The sequence below is a fragment of the Mesoplodon bidens genome (assembly GCF_964165515.1).
Source record: "Mesoplodon bidens genome assembly, chromosome: 14".
In the NCBI taxonomy this organism is placed as follows: domain Eukaryota; kingdom Metazoa; phylum Chordata; class Mammalia; order Artiodactyla; family Ziphiidae; genus Mesoplodon; species Mesoplodon bidens.
The window spans coordinates 29159091-29173609 of NC_138170.1; the positions used below are offsets into that span (position 1 = coordinate 29159091).

The 14519-nt window shown below is 52.6% G+C and overlaps 1 pseudogene across 1 annotated transcript in view; it reads left to right on the plus strand.

The window, feature by feature from the left end:
- Positions 1-11596: 11596 nt before the first annotated feature.
- The window catches only part of LOC308627574 (hypoxanthine-guanine phosphoribosyltransferase-like), a 28419-nt pseudogene continuing 25496 nt past the window's right edge, over positions 11597-14519 (plus strand). Inside the window, exon 1 of the transcript in view lies at positions 11597-11693. The product of the transcript in view is annotated as a hypoxanthine-guanine phosphoribosyltransferase-like (transcript). The remainder of the gene's footprint in view (positions 11694-14519) is intronic.

Consider the following 14519-nt stretch of genomic DNA (forward strand, 5'->3'; position numbering starts at 1 on the left):
GACTCGGCTTCCCTTTTCTGCGCCGCATGCTAGCGAGCGAGGGTGCTTCGGTGTGTCCGAGGGTCCGATCGAGAGTGTCTGGGGGCAGGGCCATGGCTGTGCCGGGTGCCAGTGGCAGTGGGGTGGCAAAGTGCGCTGCTGGTGCAGCCTCCATGACTCCCTGAGCCGGAGGAGCGGTAAATGAGTGAGCGTGTGAGTCAGTGCCTTAGTGGGTGTCCAGTGTGCATGTGCGCGGTTGAGTGTGAGCACGTCTCCAGTCTCAAATGTCCCCACCTGAAGGCGAAGTGGGAGGGGCGCACCAATTATTTAATTGGGTGACTAATGGCGCCTCCCCACAGGGTTGGGGACGGGAAAAAGGGAGGGTAAAGGGGGCAGGGGAGGAGGCCTGCTGGTCCGTACTAATGGAAAGGAAGGAAGAAAGGAAGGAAGGAAGGAAGGGAGGGAGGGAGGGAGGGAGGGAGAAAGGAAGGAAACGGCCGCAAGGTAGTTTGGGTGGGGGAGGGGAGCGGCGGGATCGCGCCCAGGGTGTAGGGCAGGGTGTGCAGAGTGAGAGCAGCGCGGACCAGCTGCGGGGCCTGAGAATTTGTGGCGCCCTAACTCTCAGAGGGAAAAAAAAGAGGGTTATAGTTACAGAAGGGCTTTAGGGAGTGTAACCCAGAGGGACCCAGCTCGGCTGGAAGGACCCATGCCGCGTGGCACCGTGAGCCCTGCACTTGCATTTGGTCCCTCCGAGCCTAGTGCCTGGAGGGGATGCCGAACTCCTCTGTGAGCCGCCCCCCCACCGGCCTCAATGGGCCAGGGCGCCCGCCCTCCACCCCAGCCCCGTAGGACGCTGGTCGCTTGATCCAGCCCCCGTCATCTTCGCTCTGCACTTCAGTCTTTCTTCTCTGTCTCTCTCAAGTTTATTTTTATTATTCAAGTAAGACGTGTCTGGTGTAGGAAAATTCTAAGCAGAAAGCAAACATTCGGCTGGAATCTCCCCGGCCCCCAAGTCCTAGCTGTTCCGTCGACCACATGGGAGGCCCGGGTTTCTGTTCAAAGAAAAATAGAACAGCACCTGCTGAACCCTACCAGGTTTTGTTTGTTTTCACCCCTCTAAATTTTCATTTTATGAATGATGGTTTACGTGCCAGGAACTCAGGTCTACGTCCCCGGCGTCCTCTTCCAAAGTCAGTCGATGGGCTTCCGGGCATGCGCACACTTCCGGGGGAGCCGGGCCTTTCTCAGAGAGAGGCTGGTGGCCTCCCGCAGGGTCCCGTGGAACCTTGACCTGGGAAGTTGGGGCCGCCTCCCCTTTCCTGTCTGCTGGGAGAGCCCGGCAGGGAGCATGGGAGGGGGCTACAGGCCAGCCCCAGGTTGACTCTTGGGAGTTCCCAGTCTTCCTCCCGCGCCCTTTCTTCTTTCCTCTCCTTCTCTCTTGGAAGTAAGGGATTTGGCGTCCCGCAGAAGTCCCGGCTCTCTCTACTCTGCAGGCCTGGGAAATGGGATCACGGCCTCCGTGATTGTGCGAGCGGGGATCCAGTGAGGAACGCAGGGCTTCTGCTCCCTGAGTCGGAGTTTGTGGTGTGCGTGTGTGTATGGCTGGGGATGGTGGTGGGTTGGAGCTCCTCGTCAATCCCGCGCTCTGGCCCAGCAGAGACCTTGACCAAGCCGATCCGGGGGCCTGGGCGATCCTAAACCCAGGCTCTTGAACCCACCTGGGGCACACTGCCTAGGCTGCCCAGTTCCCCGCCCAGGAAGCGAGTCCACTGGGCTCCCACCCGTGCCCTGCCGGACTACATCCTCTGAGCCCTGGCTGAGGAAGGCTGGGAACGCCAGTGCTCTGTATGGCCACGTGGCAGGGATGTGTAGGATCAGCCTTGTTGAGTGTGCGTGTGTGTGCGCGCGTGCGTGCGCGCGCACCTGCGGACAGGTTGGAACGCTGTTTGGCTCTGCCGGGACCCTCCCACCCAGGAGGGTAAGTGGGACGCAGAGCTCCAGATATCCTGAGTCCGCCTGGCGCGAATTTTCGAGGATCCAGGTGGATCTGGGATTCCTCACCGGGCAGCGGGGACCAGAGGGCCCGTGGCCTATGCCTGCTGCCCTCACCCTCACCGCCAGTCTCCAACCGCTGTTTGACACACCTCGACCCGGCCAAGACTCTAGGAACCCCGAGAATTTCCTCTGCTTCTCTGCCCCCACCCACCCACTTACCCTTTTTGTAAAGCGATTGAAGAACCTTAGCTTGGGAGATGTGGGGCGATCTCAGCCGATTGGGGGCGGGGCGATAGCCTAAACTGCTTTTTCAGTGGCTCTGGTCCCGAGGCGGCTGAGTGTAGACAAACCGCAGGTACTGATCCGTCCCTTCCGGGGTTCCGGAGGGCCCTGGCAGCTCGAGGCCCAGCTCGATCTGCGCTGTCAATCTCCCTTCCGGCCTCAGCAGGTCCCCGGGAATTAGTGGCCTTGGGCATTAGGGGATGAGCGGGTCTGCGCACAGAGAGCTGGTGAGCCCTGGGTTGGAGTCGGGTGACACTTGGCCACTAGGAGTTCCTCGGACACGTGGTGGTCCAGGTTCTCCAGTCACAGCAGATGAAGTGGGGAGAGGGTCATCAGGAAGGGGCCACCAACCCCAGCTCCCCTCAGATGCCCCTTAGGACTAGGTTTCCAGAAAGTTTCTTCAAGGAACCCCCTGAGTTGGGGAAAGAACCCCCTTGCCTGGCTCAGTACCATAAGTCTCCAATTCCTTCCAACTCCTGCCACTTTGCCAGGGAGTAAGCCTATTCCACTCTTTCTCCAAGAACCTTTCAGTCCCTCCCCACCCACCTTCTCCATGCCTTTTGGCACCTCAGTGGGTGAGACTGACTTCCCAAGCCGATGGGCTGCTGAGAGCTGGGTCCCAACCACCTGCGGGTAAATAGCAGCCCCCTCCCACACCCAGCATCAGGGCTTTCTAGGATCAGAAGTGGGGTTCTAGGGGAGCCAAGGTGTGTATGTGGGTGGATGGGAGTCAGAGCCTGGGTTCCCCCAGGAGCTACCTATACCTGCCTGCCCAGCCCTCCAGTCCTCCACTGCGAGTTGGCCTGCAGCTCTGGCCTCTGGCAGGAGCCTTCAGCATCCTTTCTGGTGCTCAGAACCTGGAACCTCAAAGATCTGGTCCTGTGTCTGGTTATTCTTCCATCTTTCATATTCCTTGGGTGCTCTGGCAGGCGTACCTGACCAGGTCTCCAGACCTGGACCTCTGGTTTCAGCTCAACCCACTCCTCATGCCTCTTGTCCTTGCTGAGGCTGGGGGCCAGGCCACTCCCCCACAACTGCTGGTGAGCCTGGGTTGAGCTTACAGCCAATTCAGATGCCTTCCCCACATGGCTTCCTTGTCTTTCCTGTCCTCCCTCTTGGCCTCTCTGTCTCTACCGTGCCACTTCCCTCTCTCTCAGCCTGTGTATCTCTCCAGCCCATTCCGGTGCCTACAGTCTCAAGGGGTCTGTCTTCCTCTGCCCTGATTCACCCTCTGTCTGGATCTCCTGTCCACCTTTCTTCCCGCTGGTTTTGGGACCCTACCCAAATGTCCGTGGGAGATCCTGGGCAGCATTTGCTCTGCCCTCAGGGAATCTAGTTCCCCCAGCTGATTGAATCTGCTCAGCCATCACTGCTGGGATGGGGGTTTCCTTGTAGCTGAAGGGCACTGGGAATTTGGGGTGAACAGGGAAGGACGTTCAGCTGGGGGGCACAGGACCCAGCTTGTAGAAATAGCCCATTCATCACTTCCTTCCCTCAACCCACCTGTGCCCCACTCCACATGCCTGGGAGCTGGATCCCTGCACTGGCACATTAGGGATGGAGCCACTGTCCCACCCCCAGGTAGGGAGGGATTTGCATGTTAAAAGGAGGTGGGATGTTGTTGTTGTTGTTTATAATGAGCATTATTATTTTTGTAAAACACAATCAAATGTATCTGTTTCTGAGAACATCAGCAGTGCTGAAACCCAAGGAGGGCAGTTCTAATGATGGGATGTTGGGAGAGGTGCTCGGGCCAGAGTGAGGCTCTGCAAATTCCAGTGCTTAGGCCACTCCTAGATCGGTAGCTGCCCACAGGCTCAGTCACTGCAGTGTCATTGTCTTATTTCAGGCAACACAAGACGACTGAGGCTTGTCTGTGCTGGATGCCAGTGTTGCACTCTGAGAATTCTGCAGGGAGCAGGATGCTTGGGGTGCTAGAGGTGCCCACCATGGGGGTGGAGGTCACCCCTGTCGGGACAGCAGGGAACCCAGTGGACTGGGCCAGGGCCGTGGTCCAGGTGAGATGGGGGACCACCTCTTGCTGCACCACCTGCTGCTGCACCACCTCCTGGGGCTGCCTGTCCAGCTGCCTGACATTTCCTCTCCGACACCTGGTTGCTTCCCATTCTAGGTAGCTTGGGTGGTTGCTGAATCCTTTTCCCCACCCCACCTTGTCCAGTTCTGCATCCTGGGGTATGGTCTGGACTCCCAAAGCCACCTCCTAGGCACAGCCTGGACCCTCCCCGAGGCAGCACTCTCCTGCTTGGCTCTGTCCTGTCCTCTGCTTGGGCAGGGATCCCAGCTGGGCTGTCTTGAGCTCCAGGGCCATCAAGTTCTGCCACCCATCCCAGTCCTGGTAGAACTTGCTGATGCCTTTCCTGAGCCTGTGAGTCCAGGGTTCTATCTGGGAAGGCTGCTCAGGGGAAGCTGTGGGTTTGGCCAGAATGTAAGGAGGAGCCCCTTGGAGTGACCCTCATCAGGTCTGATGAGATTCTCCAGATACCTACCACACAGTGGGTGGCTAGTACCTTGACTCTGGCCTTGGCCCAGGGCCAGGAAGGCTTAAGGGAGGACACAAAGGAGTTCTCAACACCTGCCATGTATTAAATTACCTGGAGAATTCAGAGAATAAAATTTCTGCTTGGCCACAGACCAAGTGGCTTAAAATCTGGTTGTGAGAGAGCTCGCCATATTTGAAAGGCTTCCAGGTGAAGCTTGGTTGGAAACCACTGAACAGGGCCAAGAGTGGGGGAAGCAGGCATTGCTGGCTGAGAGAAAGGCAGGTGTAAAGGCCTGGAGGTGGCAGGTCAGGGAATGAGAAATGGTTGTTTCAGCCAAGACCTTGGGTGGAGTGGGGGAGGGGAAGCCAGCATGCTTGGGGCTGGAGGGTGGGGGCCGTTTCATGGAGGGGCATCAGAGAGGGTGAATAGGCCTGGGCAGGACACAACTGGACCCAACTCGAAGAGTCCAACTTGATCTGAAAAGTCCTCCCGATAGGACTCAGGATGCTCTTGGGTAGAAGCCACCCAAGGGTGAGGGAAAAGGCCACGTAGGGCTAGGTGGGTGTCCCTAGGTTCTAGGACAGGAGCTTGGTGACTCAGGATTTGGCGATCTTCTCTTCCCATTTGCTTTCCTCCAGGCAGATTCCACGAGAAAAGTTTCTTGGCTTCCTGCTTCTCTTCCCCACATAGTTCTCTGTGAATATTCCTTGCTCCCCCCCTTCTGATGACTTTGCCACCTCTTCCTCCTCCATTTGCTTCTTTTCTCCTTCAGGTTCTCCAGCTTTCCTCCCTTCTCCGGGCCATCAGTTCCCTGCACTGTTGTCCTCCCCACCAGGCCAACCTCTGGACCATGGCCGTCTCCCTCCATCCTGCTTCCCCATCCTCTCTCCCACCCCCTCTGCCTCTCACAAGCCCTTATTTTCCCTCTTCTCTTCAGCCCTCTCCCTGCTGCAGCAGGAGTGCCCTCTTCTACTTGTCTGTCTTTGGAAATTACGATCCTGACATGCACACGGAGTTAAAATCAATGAAAAGACACCAGTGACTTGAGAGAATCTTCTAAAACATTTTCCTTCTTTCTTAACAAAACCCCTTCACACCTGCCACGTTCTGATTTTATTTGGATCATCCCCTAAAACAATTGCACCTTCATTTTTTTTTTCTACCAAGGGATATGTGGTTAACTGTCCGAAGCTATGCTAGGCTCATAATTTCATGAAATAGTCACAAGTCTTAGGGTGGTGACTCAGTTGCTGCATTTTGCAGAGAAGGAAACCGAGACCAAGGTCAAACAGTGGATTCAAACCTGGGCGCCAGATCTTGGAGCTCAGCCAAGGCAAAAATCTCTTGCCCTCACTCTTCCTTCACTCTGAGTGAGAACCCAACTCCCTCCCAAACACAGGAAAGTACTCCCGGGCCAGAGCTTCGGGGAGGGGCTTTTGGACTGGGGCAAAGCACCCACCCTCGCAGGGAGCTGTAGACTCTGTGGTGACTGAAGGAAATCTGGACTTGGAGGATGCAGACTCTGGCAGAGCAGAGCCTGGGTTGATGTGGACGGTGAACTGACCTCCTAGAACCATGTATGTGGTTTTTTTAAAATTTCTTTATCATTTTTGGCTGTGTTGGGTCTTCGTTGCTGGGCGCAGGCTTTCTCTAGTTGCGGCGAGCGGGGGCTACTCTTCATTGCGGTGCGCGGGCTTATTGCGGTGGCTTCTCTTGTTGCGGAGCAGGGGCCCTAGGCACACAGGCTTCAGTAGTTGTGGCACGTGGGCTCAGTACTGTGGCTCGTGAGCTCTAGAGCGCAGGATCAGTAGTTGTGGCGCACAGGCTTTGTTGCTCCGCGGCATGTGGGATCTTAGCGGACCAGGGCTCGAACCCATATTCCCTGCATTGGCAGGCGGCTTCTTAACCACTGTGCCACCAGGGAAGTCCTGTGTATGTGTTTTGTTTTTGCTGTTTTGGTGATAGCTTTATCGAGATATAATTAGTATATCATGCAATTCACACCTTTACGGTGTACAATTCAATAGTTTTTGTATATTCACAGGTCTACTAAAATATATAGTATAGGCACAGATATACAGTGCAGACATCACCACAGTCAATTTTAGAACATTTTTACCACCTCAAAAAGAAAGTTTTTGGTGACTATAGTTAATGATACTGTATTGTATATTTGAAAGTTGCTAAGAGAGTCAACCTTAAAAGTTTTCATCATAAGAAAAAAAATTGTAATCATGTGTGATGATGGATGTTAACTACACTTATTGTGGTATCATTTTGCAATATATACAAATATGGAATCATACCTTGAACATCTGAAACAAATATGTTATATGTCCATTATATTTCAATTTAAAAATGGAAAAAAAAGAAACCTGTACCTTTATCTATCACCCATAACTTCCCATCCCCCCTCAGCCCTAAGCAACCACAAGTCTACTTTTTGTTTCTATGGAATTGGCTAGTATGGAAATTTCATATAAATGGAATCATAATATAATATGTGACCTTTGTGTCTGGCTTCTTTCACTTAATCTTTTGAGTTTCATTCATGTTGTAGCATGTATCAGTACTTCATTTTTTTATGGTCAAATAACATTCCATTGTACGTTTATGCCACATTTGTTTATGCATTCATTACTGATAGACATCTGGATTGTTTCCATTTTACCTGGGTGAGAATGTGGGTGCTCCCTTGGCCTAGGGTGCCCTGCTTGGCCAGAAGAGGGAGGAAGTTTTCTGGGAGCAGATGGAGGAGACTGGTGAGGCTCAGGGAAGAGCCATCCACTGGCTGTGTGTCCCCAGCTAATTGATCACCTTCCAGAAGCGTCCTTTCTACTTCTGTCTAAAGAGGAGGGCCAGGCAGGACTGGGAAGCTTGTAGGAATTATAGACTCTGGAGTAAAGATTCAGAGCCTTGGCTCTCTGCTAGGCAGGGTTGGAATCCTGGTTCTACTGAGAACTCATTCTTAATGGGTTGTTTAACCTCTCTCTGCCTCAGTGATCTCATCCCTTAAGTGGGGATAATATTAGTACCAACCACCTGAAGCTGTTATGAGGAGTAAGTTAGTCTGTGTAGAGCACTTTATCCAGGGTCTGGCACTCCGTGGGTGCCGGAGGAAAGAATATTGACGCTTTCTTTTTATCGTTTAAGGCTTAAAGCCGAGAGCCCACTCTCAGCACTAGTTGGTAGTTGTCCTTCTCCTCGCGCTGCCCAGGGGGACAGGGGGAGGTTGTCTGCTCTGTGGGTTGTGAGCCCAGATTCCAGGCCCTCAACCCCAGCTTCCACGCTTGGAGTCGGCGTCGGGGTGTGGAGAAACCAGACTCGCAGCCAGAGCCGCGGGACAGAAATATTTCTGCTGTAGCCCAACCTTCCTTCAAAAGCGGCCATTGAGAGAAGACAGTGAGCGGTGAGACCCGGACTCAGCCCTGTCTTCAGTCCTCCAGCTCGGAGCCCAGGCGCCGACACTGCCGAGCTTTGCGTGTTTATAGTGCCACGCGTGGCATTTGTGGCTCCCAAGCCAGATTCTCCCGATCGCCAGCCTCCCGGCGGCCTTTCCCGACGCCCAGGGAGGAACGACTCAGGGATGCGGCGAGGAAGAGCTGCACGAGCCCGGAAGGTTCCCAGTCCTGCCTAGAGGCAGGGGGCTTCGCGGTGGGCAGGGTCCAGGCCTTTCACCCTTTCCCGGGCACTTCCCACGAGGCACGCCCAGGAGAGAGCGGCAGCGGCCCAGGGACTGCCTTTTATACCGTTTGATTTCTTTTAAATTTGTGGGATGACGCCATTCAAACAAACCTAGAAAAACAACTTCTTAAATGTTGTTAGAATAGGTTTGCAGAAGCGTTTCGTTTCCATGCTTCCATCAAGGGCAGCTAGCTGCTCGTCTTCCCTCTCCGACTTTGTGCCTCGGGTAGCTGGCCGGCAGCGACTTATCGTGTAGACAGGTGCCTTTTTGTCTTGGCTGCGCCCTCCGGAACGCTGCACATTCAAGGTCACCAGCTACGCCGATCCCCAGTTCCCAGCGCAGGGGAACCCGCGAGCCTCGGGCCCTGTTGTCCCAAAAAGTGATCATTTGCGATCAGTGTCACCTGTAGGTGGGGTTCTAGACTGAGCTTGGCAGGGAAGCGAGGAAGAGCGGTGTCGCTGGCACCCCTTCCGTGGCCACCTGGGCTCTGGAGTCTCCCCTACCTGGCGGGCCCGAGGCTTCCTTGCTCTCTGGGTGGGTTGGGTCCAGTTAGGAGTGCGGCGAAAGACGGGATTACCTAGGGACAGGGGTAGGGTGAAGCTGGAGGAATTCTCCATCACCTGACCCAGGGAAAGGACTTCCGAAGGGAAGGGGGAGGAGCCTCCTGGCAGTGGGTGTTGGGTGGCCTCTGTGGGAATGCTGAGAATGCCCTGACCAGTAGCCGAGACTCCCTCGTGATCCCGTGATCGTCCCTTAGGGAGCCTAGCCCCTTACTCCGGAGATGGCGCCAGTAATTTATATCTACTGGGAGCAATTCTCCAGGAGCCGCTGCCACACTCTTTGGAATATTTTTCATTCAACAAATATTTATTGAGCTATTACTATATGCCGGGCACTGTGCAAGGCACTGGGAGACAGTTGCGAACCGAACAGACACAAATCTCCACGGTCAGGACAGGGGACCTTGGAGTTTGATCTTGTGAGGTCACTCCACCTGGTGGTTCACAGAGATACGCATGCCAACTGATTTGTTTTCCTGGCTAGAGAACCGCCTCTGAAAATAACTCTCCTTAAAGAGACACCTTAGAGCAGCCTCAGCCGCCCTATACTAAACGAAGGGCCAAGAAAGGGAACACATGGTCTCGTATCCGGTTCAGTTGGCTGACAAAACAAACGAAACAGAACAAAACAAACAAGCATATAAACACCCCCCCCAAACAAACATGCGGACCCACGCCTTGGGTGTGCATGTGGGCATGTGTTTGTAAGTGCATACGGTGTGCACTAATTTCATTAACTCTTTAAACAACCAGTTTGATCTTCAGAAAGGAAAACATGCATCTGAGGGAAAAAATTCTAAACAGCACAAAGAATTATAAAGTGACAAGTGAGTGTCTTCCAGACCCTCAGCCCCATTGCTGGAAGTCCCAAGTTGTTGCCCCGTATCGGACAAATACCTACCCACCCCAGCCTTAAAAAAGGAATTAAGTCACACTGTCCTCTGTTCTTGGTCCTGCCTTTTCCGCCTTCGCCCGAGGCCCAGCACTTGCTCCAGGAAGCCCGCCTCTGCCTTACCCTTTCTGAGCCCTCACTGCTTGCCAGCCTCTTGTGGCTTCCCCACAGCGTCGCCAGTTTAGGGCGTTATCTAAAATTATGATCTTTGTGGGTCTGATAGATTTCTAAAAGAAACGAATTAATCTAAGGGGAAACAAGGGAAAGCAAGAGAAGGAAAGAATGCAACACCCGGCTGTTGCGTTCGGAGGGCGCGTAAGTGTGGGTCAGGGCGAGGCCGGGCGGTGGTAAGCAGCGCATCAAAGCGCCCGGTTTTCGGAGACCCGCAACCCTCGGCGCGCTTCAAAGCCGGGAGAGCGGAGAGTGGCGGCGGGGCGGCGGGGTCAGCGGGAATTAGCGCGCCGGGGCCGGGGCGAGGGATCGCCACGGGGCGAGAGTTCGGGACAGGATTAGCGGGTTCAAAAGCAGGTCAGGGAGAGCTAAACGAGGCGACGAGGTCCGTGCGAGGTCAAGGTCCTCGGTAGAGGCGGGCTCCGGGCCGGGCGCGGGAACGGCAGCGGGGGGACTGCGATCGCGGGGAGGCTGGACCGGGAAGCCAGAGGTCCGAGGGCGCGGAGGGGCTGGGCGGGCTCCCCGGGGCAGGCCTCGCCTTCGGGCGGCCGCGGGACGAGCACCCCGCCGAGCTTGAGGCTCGGCCTCGGGGAATGAGCCGGCAGGGAGGTGAGCCCGGAGACCCGCCCGAGACAATTGCAATGAATAAAGAGCAAATGTATCTGATCTCTCGATGCGCGCACGTGTATCTGCGGAACAGGGTTAGCCTACTTTTCTTTTAGATGTTTTATTTTCTTTTAGATTTAAACCCCATTTTTAATAAACATTTTTTTTTCTTTCTGGCAAGGTAAGAACATCTCTTACGCAAATAGTTCAACAAACTCCTCAGAGCTGTGCTAAGGAATTTCTTGCGGGGCTCTCTCTCTTCCCGCTGCGGCCTCTGCTAAGGAACAATTGCGGAGTGTCACACCTATGTGTAAAGATAAACACCACCCACAGCCCACACTTCTGTGAATCCTGAAAGTGTATGAAGGGAGAGCTGGAGGGACAGCGGAGCGAGACAGCTCTTCCCCGAAAGAAGTGAGTGTTGGAGGTGTGTGTGTCATTCAGCGAGCCCCTGACTTGAACCTTTTTTTAAAAAGAAGAATGAGAATGTATTCATATATTACTTGAGTTCGCTCTCCTGAAAGATCTCTTGGATGCTGGTGAAGAATAAACTTGGGGATATTGCGTGATGCGAAGTGGGTGATCCACTCAAATTCTGGCGTTGGTAGATAAACAGACGACGGATGGCTCTGAGTCACTTGGTGGAAGTGGCCCCGCCCCTGTCGCCATCTCCAGTGTCCCCACGTTCTGTCACTCCTTCCCCGGGGACCTGCTTCTCCCTTCCCCATCCTCGGCCTTTCGCCTTCCCTTCCCCAAGGGCGAGGCCGGCGCCGTCGGGAGAGAGGGAGCCGGGATGCTCAGGCATATGTCCTGATCTCCGCGAAAGCCGGCCTCTCTGGATTGGGTTCTGCTGATTTTCCGCGGAGAAGTCTACAGAAAAGTCCGCTCCTCAGGGGCAAAGTTTGCCAGTCCTGGGGCGACGGTGATGGTGAAGGCGGTGCTGGACTGGGTGGAGATGGAGGGTGGAGGGTGGGTGTGTGAAGATGGCAGAAAGGGAAAGAGAGCGGGGACGAAGCCGGCAGGTAGGGGAGAGAAGCCAAGAAAACTGGGTCCCAGGAGCCCGGGAGCCAGAGCCCGGGTCACGGAGAGGGGGAAAGGGCGGCGCCGGAAAGCTGGAGGCCGCGCGCGACCCAAACAAAGCGCTGCCAGGTCTCCGCCGACGGTGATCCGCCTTTTCCCCAATTTCTCTTGAATCTTTCGATTTGGTCGGCAGATCGGCTGGTCTAGGTGGGGACAAGCAGGCTGGGAGCCGGTCTAAAGGGACCGATCGCTGGAGAAATCCCACTCACTCAACCAACCGACATTCAGCTCCGCCCAACCCGACTCTGGTCGCGGGTGCGGGGTCGGTGGGTAGTGGTCAAGGGGTCCATTTCCTACCGCTGCGTCCAGGTGCACTCGGTGGCTCTGGCTCTGTTCTGAAAGGCCCTGGGAATCTCATTCCTGCCCCCTGGCCCCTACTGGCCGGTCAAGGTGCAAAATGCGTTCCTCCAAGTGAAAATACCTCTTTCGGTTTTAAAATCATATAAACAATGTTGAGACTCTTAATGCCGCTTCCAACCTCTGCACACTGTTCAAAAGGTTACAGCAACGGTAATATAATTTAAAGAAGAAAAAAAATCCCTATGCCCAAACCTAAAATCCTCCTCCTCATTCCTTAAAAAAGGAGGGAAAAGAGGCAGTGTTTTTTCACTGCACATTTAATTTACATCATTTTAGTCATGGTGAACATGTAGTTTTGCATTCAGCCTTTGCTACTTCAGGTCTCGCCTACATATTTGTCCGATGCTATGGTCCCTATAAGTATACTTTTCAATGGCCGTGTAATATTATGTTACTGTGTAAAAGAGCCATTCAATTGTTAGATATCCCAGTGTGTCCAGTTTTTCAGCATTAAAATAATGCTCAAACACAAATGATCAAATATATAGCTTTCTCTTTCGGGGAGGTTTATTTCTTCAGGATCCTTACTGGGACAAAAAGATAGGGACATTTTCACTGCTCTTATGTATTGCCAAACCACTTTCCAAAGCAATTTGTACAGGCATTTATTTTCGGGTCATTATGGGCTGGACGTGGTGCTGGTGGTCAGGCCTTAAAGTCTTTTCCCTGCGTCCCAAAGCTCTGCTGAGACAGGCTCCCGCAGCAGGAATTGCTGCGCAAAGTGGTAAGCTCTCCAGGAGAGGGAAGACGAGGCTTGGGAGCTCTGGGGTAGGGAGAAGGCTGGGGTTCCTCCCCTGCCTGAAGAAAGCCTGGTCAGTCTTCAAAGTGGAGGTGACGGCAGACAGTCTCAGGCAGGGCTTGTCAGGTAGAAACTGAGGGAAGGACAAAGTGACCTTCGCGTGCACCAGCTGGGTGCTGGGAGAGCTTTGTAGGTTTGGAGAGGGCGTAGTGGCTTATATTTTGCAGGAGTGTAGAACGTGGGTGGGAGAGTCCGGAAAGGTGAGACTCACCACCCCCTCCAATGGAATTGGAAACCTTCCTCATCATTGAGCATTTGCACTATTTTAAATGAATGCTATGTTAAGAGAGGCATATTTAGTCATTATTTGTAAAAATGGCATTTTGTTGAAAGGAGCTCACATTTCTTTATTTAGATATACCAATTGTCCTTTAAGAAATAATTCCTTCCCTTAGCTACAGTAATATGTGTCTTAAAAGCAACACATATATTACTTGATTTTTTTGCCACAATAAGAATATATTCATGTATTATGTGGTTAATGAAACATCATAAATTAAAACAAAATTATTGTAAAATAATCAGACTGAAGTGTATACAAGTTCCGCGCCTTAATCCTCCCTCCAGAAGTAGCATGGCTGATAGTTACAATGTTGCTTATGCCAACTATTTATATGTTTTTTGTAACAATGATTCGTATTATCCCTGCTACTCTACAAACTGCCCTTAAAAAAAGAAAACCAGCAAAAGGCCATGGCATTCTCACATGTCAATGGATGGAACTCTGTCTCATTCTTAACAGCTGTCTAGATATTATATGGACGCTTCACCATTGTTTCCTCTGTTGAAAAATTTACATAAGTAATACATGAATGTCCTTTATATCATAAAACAATTCAAACAATTCCAGAATATAAAGAGAAAACATGAAACAGTGTGGCTTTTTTCTGATGTTTCCCTTCTTCATGCTTGCCTCCACTCCTATCCCACCCCATTCCTCAAAAGTGTGAGGTGAGAAATTTGGCAGTTGTTCCTTTAGCCCTCCTTCCAATCTTAAAAAAAAAAAACAAATTGTTGGGACTTTCCTGGTGGCGCAGTGGTTAAGAATCTGCCTGCCAATGCAGGGGACACCGGTTGGAGCCCTGCTCTGGGAAGATCCCACATGCCGCGGAGCAACTAAGCCTGGGCGCCACAACTACTGAGCCTGCGCTCTAGAGCCCGCGAGCCACAACTACTGAGCCTGTGTGCCACAACTACTGAAGCCCACGCGCCTAGAACCTGTGCTCTGCAACAAGAGAAGCCACTGCAATGAGAAGCCCGGGCGCAGCAATGAAGAGTAGCCCCCGCTCCCCGCAACTAGAGAATGCCCGCGCGCAGCAAGAAAGACCCAACAGATCCAAAAATAAATAAATAAAATAAATTTTTAAAAATTGTTTTATTTATTCTCTTTAGCCTGCAAACTTTCATTCTCCTCCCTGGCCCAGTAAGGAACCATTGGGTTCTGTTTACTGTGTATATCTTTGTCATTATATGTTCTCACAAAATATGCATTGTGTCTTTTTCTTGTGTGTGTTTCACTTGTGTACATTAGGTTTTATATTTCACTTTTTACATTATTTTTTAAAGTTTATTTTTAAATAATTTCAAATTTATGGAAAAGTTGCAAGAA